Genomic DNA, 22956 nt, shown 5'->3' with positions numbered 1-22956 from the left:
AAAATATGGTTTTATAGTTCTGCAACGAGGCAACCGATATTATATGACCCCTCAACCAATAGGCGTGTTGATACCGGCAGAGTTCTACCAACGATTACAGATTTTATGCCCAAACTACTATGAAAACAAAACCCGCCCTTTTCGTAAACTTCGTACTCGAAAGTTCATGCACGACTGATTTTTTATATAATGTCTATGATGAACTAGCCCGGGAATTTGAAATCGTTGAAAGAAAGGTGACTATAACTTGTCCAATGCTGCGATTACCGCAAACGACGAGTGAAATATTCGATGACGTGTTTACCTTTGTCAAACTTTTCCATCCAATATGCAACTCTCATATCGCTTGCAACGCCGACTAAAACGAATGCTCTGCTAAAGAGATATCTTTCGATCATGTGACGTCTAGGCCAGGTCTAACTGGCTCAGCTTTTGAAAGGATTACAATAAACGTCATATGCTTCCGTGGAGCTTGTCAAGTCACACAACTGGGAGCAGCTCAAACGGCAAGTCCTTGTACAGCGAGTTGAGCTTCAGTGGAGGATACAGATCCGTCTCAATTTATGATGGCAAACTTACACAGCGAAATCTTCGAGGAAATTAGTGTCTTGGAGAGCACGACTCGAGAAATGGTAGCCCATAGCTTTTATGACAGTTTCTCAAGCACAGGTGTCGATTGGCTCAGGTGTGTCGAGTCCGCGGTTATTACCTGTTCAAGTTTTTAGCAAACAGAAGTTCAAAACAGACCCTTTGCTGCTGGGCGTCTAAGTTCAAATGATGAAAATACCATGAGGATACTGTCCCTTATATCTTCACAGAGACTCACTTTGTTCCTTTGCTTAATTTGTCCACGTTGAGCAGCTATCAAAGGTACTTCATTTGGAAACATCAAAAGCGCCGATACATATCCATCGGACAAAGATGTGGTGACGGCATAACATGTAGAAAGGCGCTAATGAGATTTTTAATGGGCGTGTGGCTTGCGCGCTAATTTGCATACTCGTAGAAAACCGTGATGACGAAACGGAACTAAAGCCTCGTCGCATAATGGCCCGACACCCGATGATCATTTGTACATTTGGTTAATGCATAGAGCTCCCATGAGAGCTGTAATGCTTGATATAGTTTTTCTTTCATCAATAACACTGGATTATTGAATGTGATGCAACTCAATCGTTTCAATATTGTCAATAGTTTTATTCGACAAGATGTTGTTTCGACAAAATCCAGCGAAAGCGACTTTTTTTTTCCCCATGGCAAGAGGAAAAGCAGCATTGATAAGCTTTAATTTTCACTAACAATAATTTTCTCAGGAGCACATATTTTGTTCTTGGAGGCATCTCCTCACGCATATTGTCAGATATTTTGTCTGACAAACTGCTTTAAGCTACTGAAATCCTTGCATCTGACTGGCTGAGAGCAAATTTGTAGGGGGAAAAAATCTGACAAGACGCTTGATGAACTTGGTGAAATGCCCCCTCCCCCGATACCGGTGTGTCCCATCTATCCAGCTTTATTACGCATAACCATTGAGGACATAAATGTTGATTCTTTCCGGCTAAATATACGTGATATCAACCAGGCGTATTTTGTCCATGGCATTAAAAGCTCATTCAAACTGTAAAAAAAACAACAACAGCAAAAACCAATGCAAACGAATTAGGTCTCACTCGATATGGCACAGTAGATAATGACTGTCGGACCTAAATATTTTATTCCACAAGTAAACATGTACATCTTCCGAAAATTGCCCTCCCTCCCCCCCCCCCCCATTTTAGTGTATATGCCTTCTTTTGGGACAAATAATATACAGTTTAAGATATTAGCTACCAAAGATAAAATGCGACAAAAAGTTACCTTACAAGACGAAAAACAGAAGTGCATTTCAGAAAAGGAACGTGTGCTCGCAAAACCTGTATTTGAATCATTAGTGTTCATTATCACGCGTTTCACTTAATAAACACTGTAGCTGTGGTTTTTTTTTTTTTTTTTTTTTGATAGATTATTTATATTCATAATACACAAATCATTAGAGTAAATGTCATACTATATTATATTATATAAAATTCCATTTGGGAAAAAGAAAAAATACAAAATATAAACAAATTGTAATGTGTAACAATGATACAAAGCGGAAAGGTCTACTTGGAAGCTCAGCTTGTGAAATAGACACCAGACGATTAGAAACTTAAATATAAACATACTATGATTAAACCAAGCAAACCTGCAAATATCATTTTTAAAAAAATAAAGAATCAGACACAAACATTGTAATCTTATGTTTTTGTACACTATACATAAACATACATACATGTATATACAAATGTTCTGACTATTTTAATCAACAGTATAGTTACTGAAGTCCATGGATGCTGCAACATGATAGGTCACAATCATTCTAGCACACTGTTTCATGATTTGTTATTGTTTCAACAATGTCACCATAACTACGATGCTGCCGACTTTACCCGAGGATACTATTGCAAGCTCGAAAATTTGTTAGATGACCAATGAAGTGAACATGATATGGTCAGCCCCTCCCCCCCCCCCCCCCCCCCGTGTCCTAAACACCCTAAAGGTGGGCGAAACTGTAGCAAATTCCTTGAAAGGTGGCAAGTCTGCACAAAGATGGCGGCCATAAATAAGGGTTGTAAAGTCATTCAGACGCCCATATACCCATTATCACAAGAGGCTCAATGAACACTCACGTACTGTAGTAGCATTACAGTCACTTCTCACTGTTCCACGTATGGATGTAGAGACAGTTCATCTAATTGGCATTATCTTTTAGGGTTTACTAGCTCTCAATTTACACACTATATAAACAATGCAATAACGCACGGAACAAAGCATAGAATACGATTTGCCACATTAATGTCGTACAGTTTGTTTAAAGACTCTGAAATAATTGAACAAACCAGCAGCTATTGAAGAGTTCCGCATTTTCATATACCTTTAGACATGCCTTAGTCCAAATGTTTGAACAAACCTTCAGATGATAATGAATAACCTCTTGTGAAGGTGACAACATTTTTCAAGTCGCTAGTCACTTTTCTTGATGATTTGGAAAAAGTACCTTTTAGCCTCGAAAAATACTGTAATATACTACAGGGCAAATAAATGGTATGCCGTTGGTGTGAAAGATGTAAACTTGAGGTGATCTCGTTGCGTAGAGGTGAAATTTTAATTTATACCACGAACGCTACTTCTTGTATATGGCGAACTTTCCAGTGGTTACTTCAGTAATTGCTTTGTAACATTAATTCTCTTGTTTTACTAGCTACAGCCATTTCCACAAGAAAACAACACATTAATATACGTACAAAATCAGTCCACTCTATGATCAAGTTATTCAAGTTGCATTATAAACACATCATACCTTGTCAGCGAGCATTTTATTCATTTCGATCTTTTGGTAAAAGACTTGTAGACCGAATATTAATTATCAAATGAACTACAGTCCTATAACCGATATATATATATTATATATATATATATATATATATATATATATATATATATATATATAGTGTGAAAGAAGAGCAAGGTGGACGTAGCTAGGGTCAACGTGCCTGTTTATTGCCGCCGAGCTTTCGGTCCCAAACGGACCTTCATCAGGGCTGTAACGTTACAAAAATGACTCACTCGTATGGCTACACTAATAAATATATATTCATATATATATACTAATATAAATCTAACTGGCGTGAGTCTATAATGACTGTGTAATCAATCAATCCGTAATTACAGCTGTATATAACATATTCCAATAATAATATACATTATCAATTGCATATTGCCGAAAGCTCGGCGGCAATAAACAGGCACGTTGACCCTAGCTACGTCCACCTTGCTCTTCTTTTCACACTGAATGTAAATAATGAAGGAACTACACTGGTACTGCAAATGGTCGAGACCCCTTCTCGCAGTCTATATATATATGTATGTATATATCTTAGACATAAGGCAACTACTATACAGAATTAAAAGATCAGATGGAATCCAGATTACAGTCATTATTTAGCATAACGACCGGGCAAACAGGTGTTTTACATGGTCCTATACTTGACATTTTCTTTGCCATAAATGGGTGTGGTTTACACAAAATGTACCTCATTACTTGAAAACTAAAGGCTTCACAGAAATTACATTACAATTCTAATATCGAAGCACACAAGAAAGCGGAAATACTTCCACCGTTAACAGATGAAGAAGGTATCATTACACACAGCTTGCACGTACACGCCAATAAAGTGACGCGATGCCGCTAACAACGCAAACAATGCACCGTTGCTGCAAATTGTTTAGGAAGAGTCGTAAAATTCATTGGACTTAATGAGCGCCCGGTATTCACCCCTCTGTTTGGATTGATGGCATAGACCGGTACTTCAACCAAACCAAAATCCAATTGAGTCCCCTGGTGGCGTTGCCACATCAAACGTGCCCGGGGTGACCTATGACACTTTCAACTTGAACGTCGGAGTGCTGTCCCGTTCCTTAAAATAGGCGGAGATGCGATCAAAGTCAACGAACAGTAATTGTGTGTCTCCAGATAGCCGATGTATGAGAGGTTTGCCGCCAATTAAACACCATAACGGTACCTTTTGAGAGCCCGACCCATAGACGGTCGAGTAGGAAACGCGCCACTGGAGTAAACAAAAACAAAACCAAGGCCGACAAAAGAATTACTCATGATTTCTCAGGGTCCTGTCACAACATGGAGACAATATTTCCCCTCAAAAAGAACAAAAGGCACTAACATAGTATTGCATGAATGGAAAAAAAAAACACGAACAAACACCTGAAACACGTAACATTGCACAGACTTGTACTTAACTCTACAATTGTCCACATTTGACATTACACAAAATGGAGTGTTTCTCGAATGGAATTAAATCACTTCCTTTTTTTAACACACTGAAATGGGGAAAATATCGTGTTTATTCCATTCTTCATTATCACAAAAGTATACAATTAAACATCGCATTACAAACAACAAAATATTGTACCAAAAAACAGAAAAGAAGTACTCGCTTGCATAATTCAGCCTATGCTTAGACACGCACACACACACACACACACACACATCATCATCATCATCATCATCATCATCATCACACGAAACTGGGAAAGTGACGATAATACACAGTGGTCAATGATACAATATCAATATCTCATCACCTCTGTAAGAATGTTACATTGTGAATAAACAATGTTTACCACGTTGATAGTTTATTACAACATGTACAAGCGAACGTTTTTAAAACACTTTACAGTAGTAATCAACTCCACTTTAGAAATGCTGTTGTAAAAAAAAAAAGAAGAAAAAAAACTGCATGTCATGACACTGTGGATGTAAGTGATTACTACTGTAGTACATAATTGTTGATTGGGATTTGCACAAACCATTGTGATGGACTCTTTCCATATGCTATTTGAATTGTTTGCTATACGATATACTTCAAACAAAAGTTCGGTGATGTGAATGGCAAAATGTAGCATTACTGATTTTTTTTTCGTCTTAGTAGGGCCTACTATGATTTCTTTCGTTCCTTAGCAGATAATGAACGCGTTTCATTTTATGTAATACATTCCTACCCTTTGAAAAACGGGCTCGCTTCTCCTCATCAGCCTTGTAATATTTATCAACCCGCAGAAGTGATTACTACTGTACTACATAAATTGTTGATTGGGATTTGCACAAACCATTGTGATGGATTCTTTCCATATGCCATTTGAATTGTTTGCTATACGAAATACTTAAAACAAAAGTTCGGTGATGTGAATGGCAAAATGTAGCATTATTGATTTTTTTTTCTTTATTAATGATAGTAGGGCCTGCTATGATTTCTTTCGTTCCTTAGCAGACAATGAACGCGTTTCATTTCATGTAATACATTCCTACCCTTTGAAAAACGGGCTCGCTTCTCCTCATCAGCCTGCAGATTAAATGAACATTTTGTGTATTTTGAGTGGCATAGGGATGGGTAAATTCAGTCTTGTGTGTACTGTCTGTGTGTGTGTGTGTGTGTGTGTGTGCGCACGTGTGTTGGTATGTATGTTGGTAAGTTCATAAAGCGAAGTGCATTTTAGCATTACAGGCACTGGACGGACTAAATCCTGCAATAAATTGGTATGAGTGCATAATGGTCGTGCCGACCTTCGTTCAACCGGTTTATTTTCCATGCATGCCATGATTACTTCAAGCAAAGGTCGGACTCTGGATTCGATATGTTACAAATTGATTTTTGATTTTTTTTTTTTTTTTTTGGTTTTATCTAGGAGGAAGAAGAAGAAGAAATGTTGTAAGCTGCGCTGATGAGGACAGGTTCTTCGTGGCCTGGCACAAGTTGATCTCAGAACCGTTCGCAAACTGTACAAACAAAAAAACAAAACACACACACACACACACACACACACACACACACACACACAAAAAACCGACTATACATCATGCCTGTCTCAAATAACCGAACATACAAATAATCAGCGTTAAAGCAGCATGATAAAGCTATCTGAACAGAGGTGTAAATTATCAATCAATCAATGTAAAAAGTTATCGTATTGCGTAATACCTTTGAGAAGAATTCTACTTTAAAGACAATGAGAAAATCAATACAGCCAAAAATGATGCATAGTACACATGCACGTGTACTGAATTACAGTTTTGAAAAAGTTCAGTTTTCGGGGATCTCTTAATTTTTTTTTCTTTTTAATCGTGTATTCATGTGTAATGATATATTTTGGAAGCTATTCCATAATCCAGGGGCAGCATGCCCGAAGCTGCGTTTACCACAAAATTTATCAGAAATTTAAGGTACTACATACAAGTCCATCTGTGTGATGATCTTAATTTTCTTATTGGCTTGTATTTCCCAAGGATAAAATCAGGTGATCAAACCACCGCAAGGCTGTTAAAACGGGTGATATTCATTTATGTTTTTAGTCATTGCCACAAGCCTTGAAACTGAGTTTTGAATAGCCTGAGTTTTCTGGAGTTGGATAGCTGGTAAGACATTAAGAGATAATTACAATAATTAATATAACACACACACACACAAATGCTTGTACAAACTTTTCAGTGGTGTCTTTATCAATGCAAGATTATGTATGACTGGCGCTGCACAGACCGCTGCGTCAAGCGCCTATAGTTAGATAAAATACACTTAGGCCCCACTCTTGTAAATACACTGAACTCCCTATTTTCACAAATCAATCTACATCTGATTTAAGATAGAAAGTAGTAAGATATGTTAATCAAATATAAAGTACAGTAAACGCTTAAGACGACAGTACTGCGACAGATAAAATAAGAGAGAGTGTATAAGAATAATGAAAGCAGTTCCTGGTGACAGTTCATCAAGGTGAATGTGACACGTTACATTATCTCACCTGGACACTCTATGCTGTGTGTTCGGTTTTGTGTTTTACTCTTAACCGGTTCATTCTGAGATTGATATGATAACATCAAATGCATAATTTGATTTATGATATCACACCCAGTTTATAGTGCCTTAAAACCTGGTTACTACTCAGATATACATTTCATTATCAAAATATGAAAACACATCTTCATAACCTGAAGTTGAAATTGCTTACAACATGACACAAAACTATAGGTAACATTTTAATACAGTTCAAAAGTTCAATCCTTGCATGAATATTCAAAATTTATTTTGTTTTTGTCTATTTCTTCTACTTCTCGAACAATAAATTCTAGGTAATGAATATTCACAATGAGTATAGACAGTGACAGAGCAAATCAAACTGTGACGTTACTACAAGGTTGGTTTTAACCATTTTCATCCACAAAAGTTAACCTAAATCTAACATTACTCTGCAATGTTTGTTTTCATATCTTTATAAGCAATGAACTAATCAATGTAATTTATCGTTACTACGTTTATCTTTAAGTGTTAGCTTAGGCATCAAAGCAAACAAAAATGTGACGTTATTATAGCCTATATACGTTTGTCTTTAATCGTACATTAAGCATCAGAGCTAATGTAGCGTAACTACAACATTGGTCTTTTAGCTATTAACTGAGTTCCAAAGTTGTCTGAAATATAACGTTACTAATGTGAATTGGTCTTTCAGTCATTAACTTACGCACCAGACAGCGTCAGAGCTATGCATACTCTAACTTTGATACGACGTTGGTGTTTTACAGTCAGACCGCAGCACGTATGCTAATGAGCCGATCCGGCAAGATTTATTCAGCAATCTCTTTGACGATCTTTGCGTTCGAAAGGTATCTCGTACGTGCGAGATTTTGCGAGAGTTTGACAGGGCTATGGTTTTCACAGTGTAGCGACTTGTACATACATTCATCATGGCTACAAGTCACGGTAAGTTGTTTTCGAGACTTTGATCTTTATTTTGATATCAAATTTGCGTATAATATCGGTTCTTATCATGACGATATAATCAGTTGAATTTGCGTAAATTTTACCTGCTTTTCACGGAAGATTTTGTCGTCTAAAGTTCGTTTTTGGTTCCTGACCGGATTAAAGCCCTGTTCACAACGACGCCGAATGTCGCGCTTTAAATCGGCGATCAATTCGGCGTCATTTTTGTTTACTTTTCAAAAAATCTCACGATCTCCTCAGATATGTTATGCTCTGATAAGCTCTGATACGCTCTGATACGAAGTTCGTTCCCGCTTTGGGCGACAAATTATTTCCCGAATCGCTACGGCTTCTCACGCTTTGATGCCAATTGATCAGGATTTGTTTCGCTTTAAATCACGCTTTGATATGCTTTAATACTCTTTGATAAGCTTTGATGCGCTTATCACGCTTTAAATAACGCTCTGATACGATTATCAAGCTCTCTTGTGCATTGATAGGCTCTGTTAAGCTCTGTTACGCAATGGGAAATTTCGAGATCCCGATTGCATCCCGCCTCTGATCCAGAGCATATACAAAGATGCAGCAGATACACGAAATCATTGCATCTTTGGCAGAAGAACAAGATATGGAAGTTCAAGATGTACCAGAGTATGAACCATCTTATGAAGTACACATGACTTTTGTCTCCCTGCTCTATAACTACATCCTAGCCCTCGAGGCGGAGGAGAGAGAGGAAGAACAGCAAAGACAAGAGGAGGTTGAACTACCAGCAGGAGGGAGAAGACCATTCATCAGGAGCTGCTGGACCAGGCCATGGCTCACTGAAGAAAGAAGACAGCAGCACGGCCAGTACACTAGGCTCCTGGACACACAACTGAGATTAGAGGACCCTGTTGCCTTCAGAAACTTCACCAGAGTGATCCCTGAGGTGTTCGATGAGATCCTGGAGAGAGTGGCACCAGTCATCCAGAAGCAAGAGACTAACTACAGGCACCCTTTGTTAGCTGACCTCAAACTGGCAATCACCTTGAGACATCTGGCCACTGGGGACAACTACAGATCACTGACATATGGTTTCAGATGTGGTATCTCAACCATATCAGAGATGATTCCAGAAGTGTGCAGGGCCATTGTAGAGGCGTATAAAGATGAGGTCTTCAACATACCTACCGCCCCTGAAGCATGGAGCACCCTTGCCCAGCAGTTTGAACAGAGATTGAATGTCCTCCATCATGCAATTGGTGCCTTGGATTGAAAGCACATAGCCATTAAGAAGCCAGCAAACACAGGCAGTCTCTACCACAACTACAAGGGGTTCTCCATACCACTGCTGGCATTGGTAGATGCAGAGTACAAGTTCATTTGGATTGAGCTGGGAGGTAAAGGACACATGTCTGACTCCCAGATATTCACAGACTCTGAGCTCTTCGAATGCCTAGCAGATGGGTCCATAGGGCTGCCCCACCTTGCCCTCTCCCTGGAGAAAATCAGCCTGATATTCCCTACTTCATCCTGGGTAACGATGCTTTTGCTCTGAAGAGCTACACGATGAAGCCATGCAGTAGAAGAGGGATGACAGATGAACAGAGGATCTGCAACTACATGATCTCAAGGGGGAGAAGAGTGGTGGAGAATGCCTTTGGCATTTTGACCAACAGGTTCCGATGCCTGTTGGGAACACTGAAACAGAAGGTAGATAACGTCAGAGATTTTGGTGGAGACTGCTGTGGTGCTCCACAACCTGCTGAGGAAGAGGGTGGCGCTGGCAGCCAATGAGGTGGACCACGAAGATGAAGAGCACAACTTCGTACCAGGGGCCTGGAGAGATGGACCTCACTAGGAAGATGTTCCGCAACCACCTGCAAGGGGGAACCTCGCCACTGTGGATGCTAGACATCAGAGAGATCATCTCAGAGAATACTTCGTCTCTCCAAAGGGTGCTGTTGACTGGCAACAAAGAATGGCTGGGGTGGTACTTCCTGATTGAGTTAAGAAAGGAGTGGCTCAGATATCGTCAGAAGCAGATGATGAACATAAAGACTTGTGTGTCTGGAAATAAGAACATTCTCCCATATGCACACTTTGTTTATTGTTAATATAAGTTTGAAATAATTGTTGTATTATGTGTACTTGTGAAGATGTTATTATTATTGATGTTATTGTTGTTATGTATTTCATCTGCTTGTAAATAATATAAATACAGGCTTTATTGATTTTTCCCCATGAAAATCAGATAATACTACTATTGTAAATCAGGAGTGAAAATTTAAAGAAATCAAGTTGTAGAATTTGAAATTTAGATATGTGCGATAAAAAAAATCTTTAAAATACGCAATTTTTTGTTAAATTGATTATTACAAATTATCATTACAAATTGATTTTCTTACTAATCAAAAAAAGATTAGTTAGAAAATCAAGTTTATATGTGAGACAAATAACCCTTATTGTAACAAAAAAATAAAATATAAAACATAAAATTAAAAAATGAAATACTATTAAAAAATAAATAGAAAAAACTTTGTGAAAAACTCAGAATACTAAGTTTTCCACAGAGTTTTTCTATCTATATTTTATTCTATTACCTTTTCTATTTCATTATGTTTTATACAGGGTGTCCCATGAAAAAAAAACGCCCGGTACACTTCCGGTTGTTTATGGGCAGTATTTTTTTGTACCATTGAAGAGACCAACTCTTCATTTAGTAACTGATCCAAAAATCCCAAAATCACATTCATTAGTTTGTGTGTTATAATACTTCTTGCAAAGGTCTGTAAGCGGTAAAAATCAGGCTGAACGAATCCTTAACTGAAGGACCTATGGGCAAATTATCAAAAGTACATGATTTTACTGCTTGCATCCCTTTGCAAAAAGTGTAATAAAATATAAACTACCAAATTATATTTCGTGATGTTTTGGTCAGTTACTGATAAAATGTTGCTCTTTCCAATGATATCAAAATTGTTGCCCATTTCGGACCGGAAGTGTGACAGGCGTTTTTTTATGGGACACTCTGTATTTCTATTTCTTTTGTTTTATTTTTATTTTTATTTTTTTGGTTTGGGGATTTGTGTGTATTTTGTATTGTTCACATGATTTTAGTTTAATATCTTCTATTTTTTTTTTACATTTTATAATAAAATGCATTTTTTTAATTTAACATATTCTCTTTTACTATTAAATGGAACATGTTATCACTATGTACACAAAGCATCAAACTTAACAAAACAAAATATTTATCAGTTTTTAAAATTTTTTTCAAAGTAATGAATCCAACTTTAATATGATACATTTAAACTTTTCAAAGCAAACATTATAATCACTGTTTCCAAATCATTATGATAATATATCCAACTTGATATAACCCATATACAACTTTCAAAGCAAACATTATTGTTAATGTTTCTTTCTTTGTCTTATCATACATAATACAATGTACAGACAAATATTCTAACATCAAAATATCAATAGTACATGTAACATAAAAAATTCAAAAGTCTCCCGTGTCAATTTAAAAAAGTTGACATTATAATCACTGTTTCCAAATCATTGTAACAAATAAAAATCCTTCTTTGTCTTATCATACATAATACAATGTACAGACAAATATTATAACATCAAAATATCAATAGCACATGTAGCATAAAAAATTTTAAAGTCTCCCGTGTCAACAAAAAAAAAAAAAAAGTCACTGAATTCACTTCTTGGTGGTGTCATCTTCCGGTCCTGGAGGAGTTCCCAGAGGAGTCACAGGAGATGGTGGCCTGGTGGAGATACCTGCAGCGGTAATGGCTCTGTTGACCATGTCAGTCAGATTCAGGGAGTCAGTGGTCTTGTCAGCAGCGGCAGTAGCAGCAGCAGCATACCCTTAGGAGCTGGTAGCGGTGAAGGGAGTAGATGATCTTGGTATGGGTGAGACGGGACGTGTTGTTCCCGTGTCCAGGTCCATGAGGACGGAGGATCTCAATGATGGTTGTGAGTACATGGCAGGGAACTGTGAACTCATGAACTGAGGGTCCTGGGAGCGCCAGAGACTGGTCTGTTGTCCTGTCATCTGGGTTGGCCACTGGGATGGTGGAGGATGCCATTGGTGATTCTGTGACGTCATGCCTGCTGGTGGAGCTGGGAAGGTACGGCTATGGCAAGCCGTTTGTGTAAAAAGTCGATAAACTCTGTTTTTCACTGATAAACTCTGTTTATCACTTGATAAACTGAGTTTATCAACTGATAAACACAGTTTATCAGAAAAACTGTGTTTATCAACTGATAAACATTGTTTTTCAAGAAAAACTGAGTTTATCAAGTGATAAACACGAAAAACTGAGCTTATCAGTTGATAAACTCAGTTTATCAAGTGATAAACAGAGTTTATCAGAAAAACTGTGTTTATCAGTTGATAAACACTGTTTATCAAGTGATGAACACAGTTTATCAGAAAAACTGTGTTTATCAACTGATAAACATTGTTTTTCAAGAAAAACTATGTTTATCAGAGAAAAACAGAGTTTATCAGAAAAACTCTGTTTATCAACTGATAAACACAGTTTTTCTGATAAACTCTGTTTATCACTTGATAAACTGAGTTTATCAACTGATAAACACAGTTTTTCTGATAAACTCTGTTTATCGCTTGATAAACTCAGTTTATCGCTTGATAAACTCAGTTTATCAGAGAAAAGCAGAGTTATTCAAACCTTCTCGGTAGTGGGCGCTAGCAGCATTTAATACGCAGAGCCGTCTGCTCTGTTAATACGTACATGTACGTAGATCTACAGCTAGTGATTATATACGGCACTGTACATGTACGCGGGGCCAGCCGGGAAGAGAGCAGCTGCCGGGAAGTAAAAACAGTGAAATTCATAATTACCCTACAAGACACAGTGGATCATATCACTTTTCCCCCGTTCGTACAGTTTTAGCCCTTAAGACAATTACTTCTACCGGTCCTTCTTTCTGGAATGAGTTAGATTCTGTTCGGCTGCAATCAAGTTCTCTAAGTTCCTTTTAAATAAGCAAAATCTAAAAGCCAATTTTTTAAAATCCTTTACTTGCCGTGACCATTTGATATATCTGTTCTTATTCGCAATGATGCCTCGCTCGGGTGACTTCATTTGACCACATTTCTTTGACCAATAGCGCAATCTTATGGAGCATTGAATCCCTGAGTTTTACCTTGAACATCATAAACTATTTTGTACATTCCGTGTAGAGTTTATTATAATCTCGACATACCGATTTTCGCTTGTGTTTCGTCATTTTTCGTAATTAGCATGTAACAGTTGTACTAAACACTTATATTATTTCTTTGGAACCTACACCCTACAAGCATTGCTTTTTAGTAGGTTCCTCATATTTACACATCATTATATTACTGTCCTTGTACATTTGTGAAATTATGTCTAAAATTGAATGTTGTGTTATACATATTTTACTCCGAAATCAAATGGAATATGAAACCTGAATATGGAATGTGGAATATGGAACTTGAATTAAAAAAAAAAAAAAAAAAAAAAAGTGGACAGGTATATGACGCGAGTGTGACGAGTGATGGCCTTATATCGCAGGCCAACTTATCGCACATGTATGTTCTTGCTCTTGTGTTTCCTGCCCCCTCCGATGAGGTGCTATACACCAGATACCGATTACCGAAAACGTTGCCAGAATTACAGACACAACGCGCGCCCGCAGCCGCGCGCGCCCGGCCCAGTTTGTGAATAGCTAGCTAACTAGCACAGCGATACATTGCAAGCTCTAGCGCTGCGATTATTATCAACGAGCAGAACATATCAAACAGTGAAAACGCCCTCTCTTGTGGAGATATAAATAACTCTGCTTATCAAAAGTGATAAACTCTGTTTATCAACTGATAAACTGAGTTTATCAGAAAAACAGTGTTTATCAGTTGATAAACACAGTTTATCAGAGAAAAACTGTGTTTATCAGTGAAAAACAGTGTTTATCAACAGTTTTTCAAACAGAGTTTTTCTTTGATAAACTGTGTTTATCAACTGATAAACACTGTTTTTCTGATAAACTCAGTTTATCAGATTGATAAACTCTGTTTATCAATTGATAAACAGAGTTTATCGCTGATAAACACAGTTTGTCAGAAAAACTGTGTTTATTAGTTGATAAACACTGTTTTTCACTGATAAACAGTGTTTATCAACTAATAACCACAGTTTTTCTTTGATAAACTGTGTTTATCAACTGATAAACACTATTTTTCTGATAAACTCAATTTATCAAGTGATAAACTCAGTTTATCAAATTGATAAACTGTGTTTATCAATTGATAAACAGAGTTTATCGCTGATAAACACAGTTTATCAGAAAAACTGTGTTTGTCAGTTGATAAACTCAGTTTATCAAAGAAAAACTGTGTTTATCAGTTGATAAACACTGTTTTTCACTGATAAACAGAGTTTATCGACTTTTTACACAAACGGCTTGCCATGTACGACTGAGGGTGTGGCTAGAAGGGGGCGACCTATTGCTGCTGCTGTGGGAAGGTAGGCTGCAGTGTACTAGGCACCTGCTGCTGCATCTCCTGGCGCTCTTCAGCCTGTTTCTGCCCCTCGTAGAGAACGGCCATCAACTTCAGCTGTGTTGTGCGTCTGATGTCGCTGGGAAGCTCAGCGAGTCCCTCGTCTATATGTCTGGCAAAGGGGGAGGGACCCACTTTCTTGGAACCAGAAATGTACTCCATCAGAGTTTGTTTGAGGTCAACACTCTCTGTGGAGTGTCATCGAGAGGAGGGGTCTGTAGACTGTGACTCTGACCCAGAGTCTGACTGGATTTTTGAGGCTGCTGTAGGTGGTACTGCTGCTGCTGACCCAGTAGCTGTGGATGTTGGTGCTGTCCCGCCTGCTACCCTCCCAGTTCTGTCATGGATGCTGACGTTTCTGCGCTCAACTGTCTCGATGTGATCCTTCAGAAAGGAGAAGTTTTCCCAGATCCATCGATCAGTAGCAGACAGGTCCTCTAGAACATCTGTACCATCACCAGACTTCCCAACACTCTTCTTCAGGCGGCTCAGTTGGGTTCTGTTTGATTTGTAGAAGGTTTGCAGGGCTGCCACCTCCAAACCCATCGCTTTGGCTTTGTCTTTCCATAGCTTCTCTTTTTTTGGTGTGTCTTTGTACTCAGTCAGCCTCTTGGAGTAGATGCACGGGTTCTGTTTTAACCAATCAATCAACTCTTCCTTCTGAGCCTCTGTCAGCTGGGCATAATAATAGTTACGTTCAGACGGCAGGCCCTAACCTCGAGGTTAGGAAACCTCGAGGTTTAGCTCTTGCCCCCTAACTACGACGTGTGTCCACACGACGAATCTTAACCTCGAGGTTACGAAACCTCGAGGTTAAGCTTCTGCCCCCCGTAACTACGAGTGGGTCCCACTCGATGTTAAACCCACAAAACCGGAAGTTTCAGCCCACACTGCTAACAAGGCGTCTATTTCTTCTTTAGTCCAACCCTGTCGGACTCGCTTACCGGTACTCTTTTTTCCCACCGGCGGCACCAGCTTCCTCTGTCATGGTATGCAGAGATAGCACTGCACTGATGACTTTATGCTTTATGAAGATATTCGTCGAAAACAATGTTTTAGCGTCGGAGAAGAATATAGAATACAGTAGCGAGTTCGACGTGTTCAGTTTCAGAGATCAAGCGCATGGGAAGAAAAGATGATGCTGTTGTGATGTGCGTCATAGGTTTTTCACCTCGGGCGCACGTGTAGTGTATTTGTGGTGTACGTTTGGGAGGTTGACCCGGAAGCAGAGGGAAATTGTGGGGGCTGGAGTTCACGGCGAGGTCACTCTTAACTTCGAGTTCGTTGTTCTTTGTGTCCACACGGTGCTTAACTACGAGTGGGACCCCCCCCCCCCCCCGCGACTCGTGGTTAGAGCGCTGACCATAAGATTTCTCGTGGCTCGAAACATCGAGCAAACCTCGAGGTATGCTAACTACGAGTGCGTCTTCACGGTCCCTAACTACAAGCTCTAACCTCGAAGTTAAGGGATCCCGTCTGAACGTAACTATTATGGCTTATTCTTACGCTTTTTGCGGGCTGCTGGAACTGGTGGGATTTCTGGGAGATCTTCCCCAGTCTCTATGACAGGCTGATCTTCCCCAGACTCTATAGTTACGTTCAGACGGGAGCCCTTAACCTCGAGGTTTTGCAGCAAGAGTTGCTATCATATCAACTTTTATTAAATGGGGCCCAGCACTGACATCGATGTATATTTTACTGGTTCCTGACCGGATTAAGCAACAAATTGTCAAGGTATTTACATGGATACAAAGATTAAGAGATGGACTACCAGATAATGTATTCTCATTGAGACGCAAGGTGAAGACGCAAGGGCCCCATTTCATAAAAGTTGATATGATAGCAACTCTTGCTGCAATGGCAACTTCCCATAGCAACAGCCAATGGAAGCTGGATTCTTGTCATTATGAGACCCGCAAAAGTCATGATTTTCATTTGTTTAAAGTTAACTCCACTTTTATTCAAAGATCTGTTAGATTTAGCTTTCCTGTCATCTGGAACTCATTACAAAATAACATCAAGTCATGTCAAACATTAAGATTGTTTAAAAAGTCCCTCAAATTAGTGAATCATTTATGAAAAGTTGATCTCTCTTATTTTGTATCTATCTTTGTATTTTGTGTGTGTGCGCGTGTGTGTGTTTTATGTGTTTTCTCATTAATCTGACTTGTAACATATGCCGGTAAAATACCTCATTAGAAGGTTTAGGAGAACTTACATCCTCACAAGGCTTCTGAAGCTTTACTCCAAGTTCTCTTTTTTCATTTCACATTTAAGTTAAGCTGTATTCCTCAGTTAAATAACTGAGTGCGTTGTTTTGTTAATTTGTTATATCTATTATGTTATATTAACATTCTAATCAATTATTGTATGTTTTGTATTTTAATATGTATGTATGCATTGCATGTTTGTTTGTTTTTATCGTAGAAATGAATAAACGAACTGAACTGAACTGAACTGAAAATTTGGTATTCTTTAGACGTCTTGAACGTGTACTATACTCCATACACGAATTACTTTTTTCATCATTTTTCAAGCTCAAATTACGCTATGATATTTTTCATTTACAATAACTTGAGTAACATGTGACGATAACTTACATATTTTCCTTGAATTTGATACCAAATTTGTGAATACAAGATGTATTTTTGTTGCCGAAAGCCCAAGGACAAAATCCCCTTCCGCAGCTCATTACGTATGCAAGCCTCGAGCGGGCTTGCATACGAGTTGAATAAATACTAGTACGAGCAAATTATCGGGTGCTGCGGACTGACTGTTTACCCGTTTATTTCAGGACCAAAGTTAACCTAAATGTGATGCGTTACTGCAATGTTTGCCTTTTAACTATAACCCGAGAACAAAAGCTAACCAATATAGCCTACTGCTTGACTATATATAGCGTTGGTGCTTTAAAACTATTAAACCAATTTTCGAAGTTCATCAATATATATACCGTATATACAACGTTAGTTTTGTAAACAATACGTAGTGCAGAGCTTACCAAACTGTAATGTTGCTGCAACGCCAACCAAACTGTACCATACTACGACATTGGTGTTTCAACTGTTCATTAAAGTGTCCAAGTTAACCTAAATGTATAGGTTACTGCAACAGCACATTTTGACTGCATCATTCGCAAGCACCAATTCCAAGCTTACCATCATAATAATATTATGTTACTATAACTTTGGTGTTTTGATTTTTACCTGAAGCTTTAAAGTTAACCAAAATATAACGTTTCTACAATGTTGGTCTTTTAACCAGACAGTTCCAGCGCTACCCAGATTTTAACGCTCCTCCTTTACTCGTTTTTTAAAGCACCAAAATTAACCTAAGATTAGTATACGTTACTGCAACCTTTAACCCTTCGACTAATAATCATACGTTAGTTTCGCAACGTTGTGAGATCAACGGTAACCAAAAGCCAACCCAAACATCCATTTCAAACGTTGGAATAACGTGTACCTGCTATGTGAGAAGAATATCACTCTAATAGAAATGTGGGAGGGGTGCGGCGACGGCGGCGGCGGCAAGCAATGACTGTTTTAACGTATTGATTATGTATACAACTGTCCTTTGTCTCTACCCTAAAACAGCTTGCTAACAATCACATAGGGCACCTAATATAATCGTGATTATTGTTAGTAATCTGCTAACATGCATTTCTGACCTTGGCTCAGTGATTGATGCAGTTTGTTGTGATGCTCTTACTCTTTTTGCCTCTTCTGCAGACTGAAAATCTGTCTTTAGAGGGCGCTATTAAATGTGAATCTCATGCACACGGTGCAGCTTACTATATTATCATTTATTTTTCTTCAAGACTTTCAAGCATAGGCGTAAATCCCGGGGGGGGGGGGATGGGGATGATTCCCCCCCCCCCCCCCCGAAATGGAGGAGGGAGGATGGCCTGTACAATCATCCCCCCCCCCTGAAATTTGAGGGAGAAAATGGAGGAAGCAGAAATGTGATTGTATCAATTTTGGCATATTGCATGACGTTCGTACGCCCGCCTTCAGACAGGTGGCATAGCTGAACAGTATTCTATCTTGTAGGGTAATGTATACATAATTTTCTCAAGCGCTCGCTCGTAATAAGTAAAAGTAATATCAACATACACTGTAAGGTATGGTCAAGACGTTGGCAACGTCAAATAGTATAGGCCTGCATGTAAACATGCTATGACGCGAGCAAATCGGGACCATCTGCAAAATATGTACGAAAACAAACAAACAAACGATAACAAAAACTACACTGGCATAAATTGAACCCCCCTCCATTTCCTGAATCATTCCTGAGAAACGATGATGACTGTGATGACTCAGTCAGGATACATCTATGGGCATACCCAGGGATGATCAGGGGCGTCGAATCTATCTGGGGGGGGGGGGGGGCAAAGGGGCATTTGCCCCGCCCCTACGGAAGTGTTGGGGTAGACAAATCATTTGTCCCCCAAGCAATCCCCGAGATGAGGACAAATCTCGAACTTTCTTTATGGAAAATTGTCCAAATACTGCCAGAACTATAATGCACCAGATCGTTGAATTGCAATCATAAACATGCAAAAGCTTCGCTATACTGGATCAATTTCGATAGACTTTGTACACTTTTGAGATTGACGTATATTTCCTAATAATTGATCAAAGAGTGTGCAGCAGATCTTTCACTTACAAAAGCTCCCTCATATGCAGAGGCGTCGATGGGGGGGGGGGGTGATTCCCCCATAAATGTATTGGGGACAAACATATCATTTTGCTCCTCCTCGTAACTCCCGAGATGTGGAAATGTTCTTACTTTTTTGATAGAAAACTGTCTAAATATTTCACCCAAAGATGGCTGAATTTCAATTCTGAAAATACATAATCTCCCTCGCGTAAGAGGGGGATAGGACTACTCCCTCCCATACCCTCCCCTTTCAGTCCTTTCTACTTAATACACTTTAGATTGCCAGATTTTAAAATGTTTCATCTAAAGTGTGCACCAGGTCTGTTACTTCAGTTTAAAAAATGCACAAGTTCCTTGGGTGGGAGGAGATATCTAGATACTTTCAATTAACGGAGGGTCCCCCCCCCCAAAAAAAAAAAAAAAAAAAAAAAAACAGTATACACTTCTGGGATTGAAATTTTCCCAGATTAACTCATAAATGTGTTTACGAGATATTTTCATCTGAATTCTAAAAATGCAAAGGCACCCTCTGTGCAGGGGCGTGGAGGCGCAGACGGGGAGGGGGAGGGGCAAACATATCATTTTGATCTCCAATGATTCCCGAAATGACGAAAATTTTCTTGCGTTTGTTTTTTAATAGAAAACTGTCCAAATATCTTATCCAAAGTGTGCACCACATTGCAGAATTGCAATTCTGAAAATGCGAAAAAAAAAACCTCGCGTGGGAGAGGGATACCCCCTCCCCTTTCGGTCCTTTTCCTTTTTTCTTTTTAGATTGACAGATTCCCAAATGTTTTATCTTATGTAAAGTGTGCACCAGGTCTCTCACTTCAGTTACAAACACAAAAAAATCCACCGCGGGTGGGAGGGGATATCTTCTTTCAATCAACCCTTTCCCCGTTTTGTTTCCCATTAAAAACTTTAGTACACCCTGGGGATTGACAACTTTCCGAATTTTCCATCAAACTTTCATTTGTATCTGTACTCTAAGAATGCAAAAGCCCATTCGTATGCAGGGACGTCGATCCTGGAGGACGGGGAGGGGGGGGGGGCAAACATGTCATTTTGTCCCCCAATAATTTCAGAAATTAGGAAAATTTTCTTGCGTTTTGTCTAAATATCTTATCCAAAGTGTTTACTAGATTGCTGAATTTCAATCTAAAGAAATGCAAAATCTCTCGTGCTTGGGAGGGGGATACCCTCTCCCTCATCCTCCCCTCTGTGCCCATTTCCCAAACCTTCGTACACTTTTCAGATTTACAAAACATTCTGAATAATTTTGAGTGCACAAATTATTTTATTCCGAAAACTCGAAAGTTCCTTCATGTACAAGGGAATATCCCATCTTAATCAATCCTTTCCTCGCTCACTTCCCCATCACAGATCAGTTTTTTTTTTAATTTCCCAAATATTCCATCAAATATGCGTATACGAGATATCTCAATTTCAACTTTAAAAAGGCAAAAGCTCCCTCGTACGGAAAGGGTGGTGATAGCACTCGCCCACGCCTTCTCCCTGCTCGCCTGTCCCCCCCCCCCCCCGCCCCCATGCATACAAGTAGACTGTGGCTACACTTTGAACTTCTATAGACAGTTTTCCAGATACTATGCCACAAAATGTGTGCACCAAAACGTTTAAATGCAATCAGAAAGTACAGAATCTCCCTCGTGTATAGGAAGAGGGAATAGGGCTTATTCCCTCCCACCTTCTCTGACTGACAAATTTCCAGATATTCCAACAAAATTGTGCACCAGATTGTTGAATTTCAGTTCTAAAACAGAAAAAAAAAGTTCCCTCGAATATGGGAGACGTATCTTGCCACCCTCCCATTGCTTGGTCCCCTCTATAGACTTAGTACACTTTGGGGAATTATAATTTCCGAATTTTCCACAAAAAGTGTGCTTTAGATCGCTTTATTTCAATTCTAATAACGCAAAAGCTCCGTCGAGTGGGAGGGAAATCGACCTCCCACACCCTCCCCCTAAGCTCTACCTCACTAGACTTTATACATACACACAGATGATGCCCACTCGGAATAAGAGCTAAATTCCATGATTTTAACACTTCCCTGAAAAAGCCCTATTTATTTCTTCAATTTTTTTTTTTTTTTGGGGGGGGGGGGGTATTGCACCAAAAGTTTGCACCAAATCGCTGAATTTCAGGTCTGAAAACAACTGAAAATGCAAAATCACCTTCGTGTGGGAGGAGAAATGCCCCTTATCTACACCCTTTTGTGCTTGCCTTTTCTGTTTGAATTGCGGAGCGTTCATGATAATTATTCATCATAAAAATCAATACAATGAGTTTATTTGAATAATACCATTTTATAGGCAAATTGTTCCTTGTAATCTACATCAAAATATTCTGCTACCTTAAACAAGTGGGACTCTTTCAAGTCGCTAAAACACTCAAATATGCATAAAACTGCACCATTTACAACATCAAAATGCAAAAAGTTCTCACCGTGGAAGGGGGGACACACCCTCCCCCCCCCCCTGAATTTCAGGTCTGCAAAATGTAAAATCTTCCTCGTGTGGGAGGGGGGATACCCCCCCCCCCCCACTCCCACACCCTCTCCCCGCTCGGTCGCTCCGCTCCCTCGCACAGATGTTTCAAAAACAAAAAAGGGCATTCATACTTTTAAGGTCTGATTTTCCGCCGAAAGTCATCTTACAAGCAAAAAAAAAAGCAACAAAAAAAAAAAAAAAAAATCTTCACATTTTTGCAGCCACGTTCCTCCCACTTTATATTTCATGCAAAAGAGTGGGACATTCGATCCCTGTAAAGTTTGTGTGCGTGTGTGTGGGGGGGGGGGGGCACCAAGCTTCTCCCCCCCCCCCCCTCCACTCCTCAGTACGGATTTACGCCGTTGCTTTCAAGAACACCTTTTTTGAATTATCATCTTCTATCATCACTTCCAAACTGGCAATGGGGAATTCTCATTTCATAAACAAATAACTTGAAATGAATTTACTTACATTTTTTTTTCTTCAGGGGAAAATTCTAAGCTTCTCACTAAATTGAATCGGTCATGATTTGTGTGCCACCTCGCGTCAAGACTTACAACTTACTGAAATGTAATTAAGTATTTGAATTCTCTCTATGAGTGACATTTTATGCAATTTAAATCGTTTAACTTGAAGTGGAATCTCGTACCATGAGACAAATAGATGAAAAAGAATCGCCAAAGTTTCATCACACTCTGACATAAATTAAGAAGATTGTGTAGGTTTTAGGTTCACCGCGATATCAAGAAACAGGGACAGGGGAACTATAGCAACCACAAAATAATATTAGATTTATAATTATGCTGAAATAATCCTATAATGATAACTTTAAGGGGGATGGTTTAATGCAGTCGCTAAAAAATAATCTTCACATTTTTGCTGGCCAGTTTAT

General features: G+C 39.0%; 1 pseudogene; it reads right to left on the bottom strand.

Moving 5' to 3' along the window:
- Positions 1-12045: 12045 nt before the first annotated feature.
- Positions 12046-20786, bottom strand: LOC140235314 (uncharacterized; annotated as a pseudogene).
- Between the last annotated feature and the right edge of the window lie 2170 nt (positions 20787-22956).

This window comes from Diadema setosum, chromosome 11 (assembly GCF_964275005.1).
Source record: "Diadema setosum chromosome 11, eeDiaSeto1, whole genome shotgun sequence".
Taxonomy (NCBI): Eukaryota; Metazoa; Echinodermata; class Echinoidea; order Diadematoida; family Diadematidae; genus Diadema; species Diadema setosum.
This window is presented reverse-complemented; position numbering and strand designations above follow the sequence as displayed.